The 16,526-nt window shown below is 35.1% G+C and overlaps 1 protein-coding gene across 1 annotated transcript in view; it reads left to right on the top strand.

Moving 5' to 3' along the window:
* The window catches only part of RLF (RLF zinc finger), an 87,644-nt gene that overhangs the window by 50,346 nt on the left and 20,772 nt on the right, over window positions 1-16,526 (top strand). The gene's annotated exons all lie outside the window — the stretch shown is intronic.

Here is a 16,526-nt window from a genome sequence, read left to right as displayed (position 1 = left end):
AAAAAAAACTTTTTTTTGTTAGAGCAGTTGTAGGTTTACAGAAACATTGAAGCCTTAGTGCAGTTGGAAGCCAGGCAACGATCCACAGGGAGAACAATTCATTTCCGTGTTAATAAGGTGCGTGGGTATGGTGTGGGGCAGAGTGGCAGGGAAGGTGGGTGTTATTAACAAAGCGAGTAGCTGCTAATTTTCTTCTTGTTGTTCTTTTTCTCTTTATATCTGTGTTAAGACCTCAATGGGAAGGTGTTTTAGATCAGTTTTGTGACTAGAATATCATACTACAATCATATTTTACATACATTTATAATACACATGAGTTGGTAAACAAGAATTATTGAATTCTGAGCAGAAACACAGTAGTGTATCTGGGATTTATGAGAACAGCATACAACACAGCTTGTCCTACGTTGCTAACAAATAGAATTTTTTTTTTTTTACTATTATTTACTTACTCACTACAGCCAGGTAGAATAATGTGAAGTTTTCTATTTATCATAATTTTTTTTAATTGTTCTGGAGAGACTGGCCCCTCTGGGTTTCAGGACTTAACTATCCTAGGAACCTACCTGGAGGTTGTAAGGGTCTAGAGAGTAATCATAGTGCAAGGGAACCTTTGTAGAATCTCAGATAAAGCCCTGCGTATTCTTTAGAGTTGATAGAAATGGTTTTGTTTTGATACTTATGTGACACCTAAGACTCAGAGTAGGAGTTCTGCAGTTCTTAAGGTCAGCATTGCCACATACAACTGTTAAAGACATTGAAAAAGAGATCAGACTTCAGTTAGAGATAAGAATGAAGCTGATTGCATTGGAATACAGAATACAAGGATAAATCAGAATACAAGGGTAAGGAAGACCTTGTCTGTATTTTAGAACTTCACTAACACTATGAGACAAAAGGAAAAGAGGTTTGTTTTGTTCAGAACCTAAATTTTCTATAGCACATAATCTAATTCAGTCTGTTTGGATAGCTCATTTAAACAACCCAAACACAGGGAATCCAGAATGGGAATGAGGTCTCGTAATTCTGTATAGCTTACAGTAATGCCCGGGTACATCCCAGAATATGTTGTGCAAATAATTAAAAAGATTTGGCAAAGTCCCTTGAGGGATGGGAGAAAAAATATGGAAGTTAAACTTTATCACTGGGGAATCCCTGATACTGCCTGAAATATTAGGGACTCAAGTAAGTAGGCTAAGCCCTTGGTCTTGAGGCTTGCTCTCGTGAAGCTTATTTATGTATTGGCGAAGTTTAGCCTACCTAGTTATGCCAAAGAGTTACTTCTAGAGGACACTTTTTGTTACTCAGATGTGGCCTTTCTTTCTCTCAGCCCAACTCTGCAAGTGAAATCATTATCCTCCCTCCTACGTGGGGCATGACATCTAGGGGTAAAAGTCTCCCTGGCAACATGGGCTGTGACTCCCAGGGATGAGCCCAGCACCAGCACCGTGGGATTGACAATGCCTTCCTAACCCAAAGGGGAAAAGAATTGTAACAAATAAGGTATCAGTGACTGAGAGAGTTCAGTTAGAGTTGAGAGGCTACTGTGCAAGCTACGCTTACATAAGCTTCAGCTAGATAATCCATCCTCCACTTTTAATTCTCTTTAATGCCATTCAGATCTAACAGATGGATTCTCATTTCTATACTGAACTTTCTATGAAATGTAGGAATTTCAAGGATCTGTGTTGCAGTAATTTTTAAACTTTAGTGAGTTTCAGTTGTAAACATCCTACTCTCCAAATACAACTCTTTCTACCTTGCTCCCATAAATATACTAATTCCATCACAACCAACAGTCTGTTGATCCAGTCACCTTTTCGCTGTCCCTCATTCCCCTCAAGTACTTGTTTCCTTCCTTACTCTGCTTTTCCATAGTCAGTCATTATCACTCTTTTTTATGCACCTTCAGTTTCTCTACTGGTCTCTGCCTTCATTGTACTTGTTTGACTAACCTATATCCTGGTTATCCCTAAATCCCACCTACTCTGTATCTACCTGGGCCTGTGGGGCCAAACATGAATGGAGAAAACCTGCCAATTAATATGACTTCAAACCAGTTACAATAAATTTTTTTAATCTGTTCACTTTCCCACTCTCTTAGATGATTATTTCATACTTTTTCCATTTTCCTCAAATCTTTAATACCTTTTGTTTCATCCTCATGTTCTTTTGATGAACTTACTCCATTTCTAGAAAGAAATTTATGCAGTCAGAAGAGAATTTCTATAAGCTCCCTCTATAGCATCTCTTCACCTACCTGCATCTATGCATATATACCTTATTTTCTGTTATTTGGAATAAACTGTTGTTAGCCAAGACCATACACTTCACTTCTGTATTAGATCCTGTCCATTCTTGCTACCTCAAGGATAATGCTGTAGCAATTCTTTCTCTACTACATCATTAGTTTCCCCCTCTCTACTGTAAACCATCCCATCAGCATGTATGCTATTATCTCTTCTAGCTTTAAAAACAAATGTTTATATTTCACTTCCCCTTCCAGCTACAGCTCCATTTCTTTCCTTCCTTTTTAAGCATAATTTCTTGAACAAATAGTTTAAATGTACTGTGTAATATTTTCTCTTTGTAATTTTTTTCTTTTCTTATCTGACTTTTGCTCCTGCCAGTAAACCACATTGCTAAATCCTATGATTGCTTCTCAGTTTTCATCTTACTCAGTCTAACTTCTCTAGTTTGCCTCCCTGACAAAGTGTTTTACTTGACTTCTAGGGTACCATACTCTCTTGATTTTCTTTCTGCTTCACTGCTTGCTCCTTCTCAGTTCTACTCTGTTCTTTCTTCTCATCTCTCTGTTGTCTAACTTCCTAATTAACATTTTTATTTGTGTGGCTAACAACATCTCAGACAGAGCATGTCTATAATTTAGCTCCTAATATTGATACTAGGTTCTGTTTATTTTTATGAATTTTCTTTTAAATGAAGTAAGTGCCCTCAAACTATATTCTCTTGAGTTGGGGTGTGGAAGGTGAATAGTAAATAACTAACTACTTTTTTTTGAGTCCCTACTGTGTGCACTGTAAATGCTCATATCCATTGCACATTTAACCCTCACAACAGCTCTCAGGTAGACCCATTTTATTAAGGAGAAAAGTAAGGCTTAAATTAAGTAATAGGTTCAGGATTATAAAGTAAAAGTGGCTAAGCTGAGATTCAAACCTGACTTTGTATATTAATATATTAAATATCTAGGATAGTAAGTATTGTTGTAGGTGGTGTGTATATGCCAAATGCTTATGTTGCACATTGAGGATACCAGGATAATCCCATAGCCTTTGAACTGGTGGCCTTGTTTCTACTTTTGCCTTCTAAATTCTATTCTTCCCAATAGTAGTCAGAATGATCCTTTTAAAACTCAAGTCAGGTTATGCCACTTCTGTGCTCAAAACTGTCCAGTAATCAAAACAATGCATAAGGATAGGTATATTGAGCCATGGAAAAAGTTAGTTAAAAAAAATCCAGTAGCTTTTCATTGCCTTAAAAATAAATCTTGTTCTGTATTCTCTGTACCCTGGCCCCTGTCTACATCTCTGACCTTAATCCTCATTGCTCTCCAGGCAACTTGTCTTTGCTGTTCTATGAACAAACCAAGCCATTCTGTCTGCCTGGAGTGCCCTTCCACAAGCTGATTTGGATGTTTCATTCCTTAACCTCATTCATGTCTGTGTTCAATATTACTAAATCAGAGATGTCTTCCTTACTGTGCCATCTAAAATGATACCTTATTTTATCCTCCTACTCTGCTCTATTTTTCAATAAAGTGTCTGCCATCATTATTATAAATATATGCAAATCCATCTAAAATGGACTCTGTTGTAGCAGTTTTGTCTTTATGGCGTATATCATTACTTTCACCTGACGTATTTGCTTATTCCCCTTCTCTACTTTTAAGACAGGTACATAGGATTGTTCACTGCTGTGTCCTAGATTCTGTAAGAGTACTTGGCCACATGGTATCTACTCAGTACTTACTTTTTGGTTGAACAGATGAAAGGTATGCAGTCCTATCCTTCAGTGTTTTGTTACTAGGATTTTTAGCTATTTTTATGAGAGTTATGACCAAAATATGAAAGCTGAAACATTCCGTTGATGCTTTATATGTTTTAAAATTTTCCTTGAAGACCTTTTTAAATCTTAAGATTGTGATTCATATTTTAATCTCAGATTTATTTCACTTTGAGATTTGATACTTGTGTACCATCCGTGTATTTATTAAAATGTGGATCAAGGTGAAGCCACATACAATACAGATGTCTGTGTAAGTTGTGTGAGTCATGGATCAGTGCTTGTTTCAGTAGTTATTGCATCTGGCCAAAAATCCCTGTGACCTGATTATATCTCTCCATTGTGAGAAGCTTTTGTCAGATTTCTTGCTGAAATTTAAGATGTACTTTTATCTGTGGTACTTCCCAGTGGCCAAAACGAATTATTCTAGGAACTTCTGATTCCCCTAACATTCTTTTTCCTCTCTCCCAATTCCTTGTTTTTGTTTCAAGTGCTCGCAACTCTTTATTTTAGGATATTGGGTTAGTAGCATCCCATCAGGAAGCAAAGTAGCCTGGACTTGAGATTTAGTAATCAGTTTAATGTAGGAAGGTTCTCTAGGCAGGGAATATATAAATAAAGATACAGAATGCTGTTGTCTTCATTTTAGGAAGTGGCCCTAGAGAGGAATCTAGATACAGCATGCATAGATGGAACAAAGGATAAAATGCTTAGCGCTGCTTATCTTTTCAGACTTCCCACATCAACCTTGAAAATAATTATGGAAAATATTGAACACTTAGTCTTTGTTGGAGGCTATGCTGTGTGCATTAAATGTATTGCCATTGAGTCATGTAGATTATGTAGCAATTAACTGAGTCTCATATTATTTAACTGGCCCATAATTATGTACCCATTCAATGATGGGCCCAGGATTTAAACCCAAGGTGGACTGCCTCTGCTTTGCTTTTCACATATTAATCTCACAGTTATGAAACTCTTCATAAACACAGACCAACTCCCTGGCACTGCCCACCTTCTCTTATGATGTCGGGTTCTTCCTGCAGTCTTATTTTTAGAGTACATTTGTTTCTTATGGATATTTTTCTCATTTCTTTTGTTTGCCCAGAGGGGGATCTTGACCTCCACACTTGTGAATGTTGTTAAGTCAGAAAAGATGAGAATGGACCTTGAATTTCAGAATCTTCTGGATAGTTCATAACTGGATTAAATTGAGTGGGGAGCATAAATAGAGTGTGTTTTTAACAAGAAGTCCAGAAAAGTGAAAACAACAGTCAAAAGATACAGACTTGTTATTTCCTGGCATTGTCATTCGCTGGTCATATACAGCCTTGGGCAGGTAGCTTCACTTTCTTCTTCTATAAAGTTGGCATAACAGTAGTACATCTCTCACAAAATGTCAGGAAAGTTCAAATGTGATAATATCTAATGCTTCTAACACAGTTCTTGGCATAGAGCAGACATTGTACAAGAATTCTTTGGACCCAAGACATGGAATTAGGGAAGAGAAATAGAGATTTCTCAGATGTAAAATCTGGATTTGGTCAGAAAAACAGTTTGTCATACAGAGGTATTTAACGTTGGCTTTACTTCACCTGCACTTTAGAAAACATTCTAAGGACCCATCTTTAAATCTATATGTTAATTTATTTATTTGCAGTGTCAGGAATGGTAAGGAGAAAAACTCCTTACCTCTAAGAGTGACTGAAATATTTTGTGCTTGGGAAACTTAGAGTAAGATGTAGTAATGGTTATTGATACATTCCAGAGGAATTAAGAAGAAAAGGCAAAAACAGTAGACCTTGAATTTCATTCTTCCTCGCCCTATAACAGTAATACTTCTCTTTTCATCTATCAGTCTGTGTTTATTTAAATCCAATTTATTTCTAGCACTGTTTTAGGCATTGGTGAATGCAGAAGGGTTTAAGGCCTAGTTTGGTTGCCAAAAGCACTTATAGGAAGATAAATACAAACCTATATGATAATTCCCCTAAATACAGCAGAATTATCGTTAGATAACAGTCTGTTTGCATGTGTAGACTGTCATATAAGGCTTTGTAGAAAAATTGATCTTTGAGTTAGACCTTGAAGTAATAGTTGGGATTGGATTGGTAGAAAGAATGCTTTTGAGATGGAGTACCATGACAGCAAAGGTATAGAAATTAATGTATACTTTTCAGGGTCCCACTAGAGAATAGGGCAGAGAGAGAGGATGATGTGGTCTTGTGAGAAATAAGACCTGTTGGGTGGGGAAAAGGAGGACCTTGGAAGCTTCAATGCATAAAAACTTAGATTTGATACAGTAGATGTTGGACATGCTTTAAAAGTGGAAAGTTACATGACTGAAGTGATGATTAAGAATATTTGGCAAAAAGTATACTTTATTTTTGAAGAAGAGATTGACGTTAGTAATATAAAGGACAGTACTTTCTGGCAGGACAAAAAATAAAGGATGATGTTCAGAGATGCCTTCAAGATGCTAATAAGGCTAGAGTGTGGAAGACTGGAAGAATGATAATTTTCTGCTACTGACTGGAATGACAAAGAAGGGGTGCGGAGGGTATGTGAGGATAATCAGCTTTACTTTATACATGATCTTTCCTGGTCTATTAATAACAAGGCAGAAGACAGGATTTTTCCTGAAGTTACATTATTTATTTCCTTCAACAAATAGATTGAGTTTGCAAGGAACTGGGTTATAATAAATGTAACTATCTGGCCTGCAAAGTTGAATATATTCCATCTTGCAAGAAAATGCTTGCCAACCCCTACTCTCAATGAATCAGATTTTTCAGTCTGTTACAACCATTAAATATCATTTAGTCTAACCCTCCATGTTTTACCAACCGAGGACAAGATTGTAATGTTTTCAAGGCTCTCCTACGTTAAGCTAATTACAAAGAGTCTGAACCCAGCTTTTCTGGCTTCTTGGTCAGCTCTCTTTCTACCGTACCATGTATTTCCAGTTGGTAGAAACTGATGAGCCATGTTTTGATTGGAAACTGCTTGGATGTTTGTCATTCCAGTTGTATTTATACATTTACATATAGTAATGATTTGTTAAATATAATATTGATGCAGAAACTTTTAGCACACAATTATTTTAAAAGAAACACTGGCCCTATCATAATAAGTCAGTCTCTAATCCAGTGTTACTTTGTTTTGCAAGTGGCAACAGAATTAAAGAGAATCTTTTTAAGTAAGTTTGCTTTGGAAAGGTATTGATGAATCACTAGATGTTCCTTAATTGGAATTTTAAACCATCATATATTCTAAGATGACAGAGTCACACACACATTTTCCATCTTCTTCAGCTGAGTTCAGGAGAAAAGTTAATTAACTTGGGCAACAGCTGGGAATAAAGCACTTTGTATGTTGGCACCTGTGGGTATCCCAGTAATGGTTATGTGTAATGGGAAACCTCTGCTGGGGAAGATTTAACCAGACACATACAATTAAGATTAATTGTCTGGGTCAGCTGGAAACCAAAATTCAGAACCCAGTGTGTAGTGAGTGAGTCCTTTTAGAAATCTGGTAGGTCTAGAAGGCAGAGTTCCATGAAATCTAGGAGTTCTGGGTTGTAATATTTCATTTATATAGAATTGAACGAGATGATATTGCTGTTAATTTTACATATAAAAGAATTTTAATGAAGATTATAGACTTGGCAAGGGCCTATCGCCCCAAGTATATGTTTCCTATGCTTTTTCATTACTGAAAGCAGAAATCTTTGCAAAAAGTTTTCCATATATAAAATGAATGATAATTATGTTTTAAACATGAAGACTCTTCTCATTTTGAAGAGCTAAGAAATCTATCAGCAGAGTTCTTGGCACAGTTAAGGTAAGGGTCCATTTCAGTTTTAATCCCTGAATGAAATACATTTTCAGTTTCTAATGTGGTTAATAGACACTGCAGCAGAGACTTACTTCTTCTCTTGGTGGGGAAAGAAGACAAACAGGACCTAATTTACTCACCAATCTAACACTATTGGGAATTGGCAGAGTCACTAGTATAAATGATAAACAGAGCAAATACATTTAAATAGGACCCAGTGGGAATTCAGTTTGGGAGTAGAATAAAAAGTAAACAAGCACAAAAATTCCAAGTGTAGGTCAAATAAGAACCAAGATTAAGGTATATCCGAACAAGGAATAATTACAAAACATGTTAATTGAACTTAAATTTAAAATCTTCATGATTTTATTGTGTTTACCTTCATGATCATATGGAAATGAGAAGTACACAGAAAAAATACACTCAAGGTAGAATGGCTAAATGAAGAAATCAAAGATCTTCCTGTTTAAATATTTTATCTCCTAAAATAGCCCTGCTACTTTAAATAGAGTTCTTTGAAGAGACATCTTCCCAGGACTTAATATGCCTCTTGATCTCATATATAGTTTCACTTTCAAGGGTTATTTGGTTGATGTATGGTTAAACTAAAGGGCTAATTTTGTAAAGTCAGACACATTGTTTTCAAAAATTTCACTTGGATATTCTCTCAGATACATAATAAGGTCACTGGGTTTAAACAGAAGCAGCAGTGACTTTCTCTAAGAAACATACAAGGGCCCATTTGGGCAGCATAGTAGGGTTGGTATTGTTGCAACTGTTTTGAGAGTCTTTTGTTGTTTTTGAGTTGTGTTTATCCATTTTTCCAAGTGATAACTATGAGCCTAACGGATATCTCTCCAAAGTAGACTCAGTGTTACTTGAAATATAGGCAGGCTCACGGTAACTCCCATCTTTCTCCAACTCAACTGCGTAAGGGAGAGTTACATTATTATATGAAAAACCTTAAATTCACTTTGACTCCTTTTTGAAAAAAGTAAACATATACCATTTCAGTTTTTAAAATCTATTATTAGGAGCAAATTATTTGCAGTGTACCTCAGTTGATTTAGAAACACTGCTGTTGAAAACAGTATTCTAGAGAAAGGTGAAAAGGTAAAGTATAAAGTAAGCTTTAAGACTGGCCCAATACTAGTTTACTTTGGTTGCCCAAGCAAGAAAATAATTTAGGAAAATGAATCTGCTACCTCTACCCACCTTCTCTAATGTCAGTTAACTTCCTGTTGAACTGCTGATGTTTAATGGGCTGGGTTATTGTAAAAGGTTTTTAACTGCATCTGTTCTTGCCTCCCAATTCATTTCCGCGGTAGCAAGGTGAACCTTTCCCCTTTTTTCTTTAAATGAAGCTAGACTTCTTATTTTAGGATAATTTTAGATTTTCATGCTATTGTAAGAAATAATACAGAGATGCCTTCAAGTTATTTAGCATATATTTATTGGAGGACTCTGTAAGTCTCTGTAAGGAGATTCAAAGATGAATAAGACCCAAGAAAGAGAAATGTGAGGCTTATGGGAGAGCTGTGAGCTAGGAATTAGTTTCCAAGTAGTCAGCATTTGAAACCAGAAAGCAGATGAGATTAACTTCTTCAGAACCCTGGAAATTTACTTTAAGTAACAATCTAACATTTTTCTTTATTGAAGAAAAATGGCTGAGTCTCAATAAGAGTGAACTTGGCAGTATTTTAACTTGTCCCAATCCTGTTCCCTCCTCCCCCACGCCACAGTAGCCTTGAAATCAAGCAGCTTGCAACTACAGTAGCTGTGAAAACAGCAGCCTAACAGCCATGGGAGGAGGCAGAATGAGTTCAGAACTCCTCCAACGGCCTCATCCACAGAGAATTGTTACAACTTGACTTCTCTGGTGGCTCTGTTCTCAGGATTTGTCTTAATATGTGACCTGACTCAAAGCTCAATCTAAGTTAGAAGCTCTGTTTCCAGGACATTTGCCAAAAACAACCAATGACAACTGTTTAACATGACAGCTGAGGAAGCATGATTAGTTGGGACTAACAAAAGAGTGACCTAAAAATCAAACATGAAAACTGGGAATTGACATGTCTTCAGGGGACTTTGAAAAACTGTGATACATTTCTGGGAATCTAGAAGGTAACACCTGTGCAGGACTGCATACTTGCTATAAGAAGACCGTAATATTTCACCTCCAGTTTAACTTAAAGCTCTGGCATATGTAGGAAATGAAGAATCAGGTAGAATTGTAAACTACGTGCTGGAACATTGAAAGCATGTCCCAACACACAGAGAGGCACTTGGCAAAAGCTGGGAGACTTAAGATTCACAGAAATCTCTGTGAAATCGTTAGCTGACTGCAGAGCTAACTGAGTAGTGATTACAGTGACCACACATGGCAAAGAATGCAAACTTCACAGAATTGTTTTCAAGGAAAGTCACCAAGCAAACGAATAGCAAAACAGTAAACCCTAGGGAGGTGAGGGAATCTGATTTCCAGAGTTACCACAATATATTATTTAAAATATCTGGTTATTAAAAAAAAAAAAAGTTATGAGACATAAAAAGAAACAGAATAGCCCATAACAGGGAAAAAAAAAAAGTCAATATAAACCGTCCCTGAGGAAGTCCAGGGACTTAATAGATAAAGAGTTTAAATCAGTTCTTAGAAACATTTTTAAAGAATTGAAGGAACTATGTCTTAATAATTAAAGGAAAGTAAATGGCTCACCAAATAGAAACTGTCAATTAAAAGAAGTTTTAAAAAACATTTAGAAATTTTGGAGTGGAAAACTACGGTAACTGAATTAATTCACTGGAGAAGCCCTGCACAAATTTGAGTTAGCAGAAGAATTAGCAAACTTGGTTGAAGACAGGTCAGTCTTCAGTCAAGATTATCCAGTCTGAGGAACAGCGGAACCCTCAAATATATGAAGCAAAAACTGACAGAATTTGAGGGAAAGATAAATAATTCAAATATAATAATTGGGGACTTCAATACCCTACTTTCAATAATGTAAAGACTAACTACGCAGAAGATTAAAAAAGGAAATAGTAGGCTTAACCACATGCTATAAACTAACTAGACCTAATATACATCTGTAGAATACTTCCTGACAGCAACAGAATATACATTCTTAAGTAGAAAAATGGTACGAATCATTCTCCAGGATAGACTATAAAGCAAGTCTCAATAAATTTAAAATGATTAAATTAAAATTAGAAATAGATAAGGAAATTTGGGAAATGTACAAATATGTGAAATTTAAGCACCACATTCCTAAATAATCAATGGGTCAAAGAAGTCACAAGAGAAATTAGAAAGTCCTTTGGATGAATGGTGACCAAAACACAGGACATAACAAAACCTACAGGATGCAGTACAAGCAATACTTAGACTGAAATTTACAGCAATAAATGCCTATCTTAAAAAAGAAGAAAGATGGGGTACATGGGTGGTTCAGTGGTAGAATGCTCGCCTTCCATGCAGGAGATCCTAGCTCGATTCCCAGACCATGCGCCACCCCCAAAAAGAAGAAGAAGAAGAAAGATCACACAATTAATAACCTGATCTTCCACCGTAAGAATCAAGGAAAAGAAGAGTAAACTAAACCCAGAGCAAACAGAAGGAAGGAAATAATAAAGACTAGAGTAGAAATAAATGAAATAGAGACTACAAAAACAGTGGAAAACAATAAAGCACAAAAAGTTGGCTCTTTAAAAAGACCAAGAAAATTAGCAAACTTTTAGCTAGATTGACCAAGAGAAAACTGAAATTACATAACCAGGAAAGAAAGAGGGAATGTTACTACCAACCTTACAGGATTAAAATGGAACATAAGGAAGTACTGTGAACAATTGTATGCCAATAATCAGATAACAAATTAGATAACCTAGATGAAAATACAAATTCCTAAAAGATATAACCACCAAAACAGACAAAGAAAGGGAAGCTCTAAATAGATCTATAAAAAGTAAAGAAATAGAATTACTGATTTTATAGCTGATTTAACTTTTTTAAGGCCATTGGTGCAGTTTTAAATGGCATTGTTCACACATGTAACCTATTTTGTTGTAACAGAAATATTATGTAGTGACACTAAATATTATATATACCTTTTTCAGTGTTTAAATTCTTCTATCAAATGAAAGGAGGTTGTATATGAAATGTCCTGAAAAGTCTAGGTTATTAGCTGTCATTCTTTTCCCTCAGAAAATAGAGGAAATTTAATTGCCAAGTTTAATGGGGGAAAGAGGTCAGAAACTTAACAAGATACTAATGATTAAATATGTCTTACTATCCTCTATTATTAGTGATGCTATTGACCATTAACATGTTTTAAAATTCTGACATGTTCTACAACTAATTGTGGTGCTATGCTTTGAAATGTGTTGCTTTTTTTGTATATGTGTTATTTTTCACAGAAAAAAAAAAAGAAAGAAAGAGAAAAAGTTGTGATGATAAAAAAAAAAAATTCAGCCTTCTAGCCCCCTCTATCCTGGAACAGCTAGAAGAAAAAATCTGAGAGGATCGTATGGTAGCCCATGACAAATTCTGGAATCTGTCCTGTAACTGTTGTTGAAGAGTGCTTTGAAAACTATTGTTTTTTTATTTCTTTGCTTTGTATGTATGTTATACTATACAATAAAAAGTTTGAAGGAAAAAAAACTTCCTATATGTTATAGGCAAAGAAAAGGCTATAACAATATGGCTTCACTGGTGAATTAAATAAAATATTTAAGGAAAATTAATACTGATAGTAGAATAAAGGACAAAAACTATACGGTCATCTCAGTAGACAAAGAAGTGCTTGGCAAAGTCCTACACCCTTTGATGTTAAAAACACTCAACTAAAGAGTACAGGGGAACTCCTTTAACCTGATTAAAGGTTATCTTCAGAAAGCTACCATCATGCTAAATGGTAAAAGACTGAATGCTTTCCCTATAAGATTGGAACCAGACAAGGATATCTGCTCTGACCATTTCTATTCGACATTGTACTAGATGTTCTTACCAGAGCAGTTAAGCCAAAAAAGAATGGAAAGGAAGTCATAAAATCATCTTTATTTGCAGATATGATATATATTGAAAATCCTAATAAGATCAATATACAAAAATTAATTTTGTTTCCATACACTAAAAATAAACAAGGTGAAAGTGAAATTAAGAAAGCAATACCATTTATAATAACATTAAAAAACTCTTTAGTTGTAAACTGAACAAAAGAAGCGCAAGACTTGTGCTGTGAATACTATAAAGCATCTTGAAAAAAGTTAAAGATAATCTCAATGAATAAAAAGACTTCCCATACCATATCTTTATGGATGAAAAGACATAAGAAAAATAGAGAAAAAAAATTAAAGAAAAAAAAGACAATATTCTTGCAATAACTCCAAAATTTATCTACTGATTCAGTGCCATCCCTGTCATAATCCCAGCTGTTAATTTTTTTCTTTTTTGCAAAAATTGGCATCCAATCCTAAAATTTATGTGGAAATGCAGAGGACCCAAAATAGACAAAATAATCTTGAAAAAGAACAATAAAGTTGAAGAACTCACACTTCTCCGATTTCAAAGCTTACTACAAAGTTACTGTAATCAAGACAGTGTGGTATGACATAAGGTTAGACATGTAGATCAGTCAACTAGAATTTAGAATTTAGAAATAGAAATAAACCCCCGAGAATCCAGAAGTAACCCTTGTATTTATGGTCAATTGTTTTTCTACACGGATGCCAAGGCAATTCAAGGCAAGAAAGAATAGTCTTTTCAACGAATGGTCCTGGGATAACAGCATATTCATGTGAAAAAAAATGAAGTTGGACCCTTTCCTTATACCAGATATAAAAAAATAACTTCACATAGATCATAGACCTAAATATAAGAGCTAAAACTATAGTACTTTTAGAAGAAAACATATAGAAATATATTCATGATCTTGGGTTAGTCTGTAGTTTCATAGATAGACCACCAAAAGCACAAGTGACAAAACAAATTGGACTACATCAGAATGTTTTGAATTTGTGCTTCGAAGAATGCCATTTTAAAAGCGAAAAGACAACTCACAGAATGTGAGAAAATAATTTGCAAATGATAGCTCTGACAAGGGATTTGTATCTCGAATAAATAACTGTTACAACTCAGGTATTAAGGCAAATAACTGAAAAATGGTCAATAGAAGTTTCTCCAGAGAAAATACAGAATGGTCAATAAGCTCATGAAAAGATGTTCAAAATCATTAGCAGTTGGGAAAATGCAACTCAAAACAACACTAAGAAACCATTTCATGCTCACTAGGATGACTATAATAAAAGAAAGACAGTAATAAGCATTGATGAGTATGTGGAGAAATCAGAACTCTGATACATTGCTGGTGGGAATGTAAGATGGTACAGCCACCCTGGAAAACAGTTTGGCAGCTTCTTAGAATGGTAAACAGAGCCATAAACCATTTGACCTGCAGTTCCACTCCTCATATGCCTGATAGAAATAAAAATAAATGTCCACATTGAAATATGTACAAGAAAGTTCATAGCAGCATTCAAAATAAACAAGAAAGTCCAAATGTCCATCATCTAATGAATGGAAAAACAGAATGTGTTATATACTTACAGTTGAATATTAGTCATCCATAAAAATGAACAAGTACTGGTAGATGCTACAACATGGATGAACCTTAAAACATCATGCTAAGTATAAGTAGCCAGACACAAAAGGCCACATATTGTATGATTCTGCTTCTATGAAATGTCCAGAATTGGCAAACCCTTTGAGACAAGAAGTAGATTTGTGGTTGCCAGCAGCTAGAGGAAGGGGAAGTGGGGCTTGACTGCTGATGGGTACATGGCTTCTGACTGCTGATGGGTACATGGCTTCTTTTGGGAGTGATGAGAAAGTGTTCTAAAATTGAATAATGGTGATATTTCAGAAGTCTATGAATATACTTAAAAACACCACTGAATTGAACACTTTTATAGGGTGAAAAGTGTTGAATTGTATCTCAATAAAGCTTCATATTGTTAGTGTGTTTTTTGCTATCTTAGAATTTTACTCCCTCTTTAGTCATTATTGCTGTTTTATATAATCAATGTTTAGATTAATTCACATGTTCAGTAGTTTTATTGCTCATTGTTCCTTTTATCTTAGCATATCCTTTTGGCATCTTTATCCTTCTTTCTGAATTATATCCTTTAGAGATCCCTTTAAGATGGCCCATCAGCAATGAACAATATTTGTTTAAGAATATCTTTGTTTCACCTTCATGCTTGAATGAAAATTTCACTGTTTTATGTGATTCCAAGTTGCCAGTTATTTTCTCTTATTATTTGAAAGAAATTATTTCACTGCCTTCTGGCTTCTATTGCTGTTGTTGAGACATCATCAGTCAGTCTAATTGTAGATAATCAGTTCTGTCTTTGGCTCCAAACATGATCTGTTCATTGTTGGTATTCTGCAGTTTCACTATGGTGTTATGTTCAGGTATAGATTTAGGTATTTTATTTATCCAAGTTGGGGCTTATGTTACTTCCTCAATCGGAGTATATATATATATATATTTTTTTTTTAATAATTTTTTGATGTGAGGTTCACATAACATAAAATTAGTATTTTAAAATGAACAATCCAGTGGCATTTAGTACATTCCCAGTGTTGTACAACCACCACATCTATCTTACCAAACGTTTCTGTCACTCCAAAATAAAATCCCTTACCCATTAAGCAGTTTTTTACCATTCTTCTCTCCTCTCAGGCCCTGTTAACTATCAGTCTGCATTCTGTCTCTGCGGATATATCTATTCTAGATAATTCATATTAATGAAATCATACAGTATGTGACCTTTTGTGTCTGGCTTCTTTTATTTAGCATATGTTTTAAAGGCATGTTGTAGCATTAACCAGTATGCTATTCTTTTTTATGACTGAATAATGTATTTGTATGTATATCACAATTAGTTTATCCAGTCGTCTGTTGATGGATATTTGGGCCATTTCCACCTTTTTTCTGTTGTAAATGTACTCCTTTGAATATGTGTGCACATGCACTTGATTGAGTGTCTGTCTTGAGTGCCTGTCTTCAGTTGCAGGGATATAAGATCATGGAATTGTGAGGGCATATGAGAATTCCATGTTAACTTTTTGAGAAACTGCCAAACTGTTTTCTGTAGGAGCTGAACTATTTTGTATTCCCTAGCCTCCATGACTTTTCTTTTTCTTTTGCATATTTTTAAATCTATCTAAATCATTCTATTATTTGAATTTCTTAGGAGTCTAATGCTGACATTCTCAGTTTGGGATTTCTAGACTACAGAAGAGGTAATGTTATATGAAATTCCAAATTTAAATGAGGACTGATAGTAAATTCTCAAAGGGTTTTTTTATCCTCCCAGAACTGAGGTTGAGCTTGACAAAATATAAGCTGTCCTGTTGTCTCCCTGAGTCCACCCTTTTTTTAATTCCATGCTTTTACTAAGTTCTTTCTCCTCCACCTTTTCTCTTAGTTTTCAGCTCTTCAAGGGTCCCAACTTTTTAGTCTCAGTACCCATACCCTTGTCTAAGCTTTGTCATTTGTCCACAATTTATAAAACCCAAACCTCTTAGTTAATTAAATCAGCAAATGATCCAGCATGGTAGGTGGTTGTTAATTTACACTTTAACACTTTTCTCCTTTAGGAGTTTC

The sequence above is a fragment of the Tamandua tetradactyla genome, chromosome 2 (genome assembly GCF_023851605.1).
Source record: "Tamandua tetradactyla isolate mTamTet1 chromosome 2, mTamTet1.pri, whole genome shotgun sequence".
Classification (NCBI taxonomy): domain Eukaryota; kingdom Metazoa; phylum Chordata; class Mammalia; order Pilosa; family Myrmecophagidae; genus Tamandua; species Tamandua tetradactyla.
The sequence above is the reverse complement of the archived record's forward strand: the minus strand, read 5'-3'. Positions and strand labels throughout refer to the sequence as shown.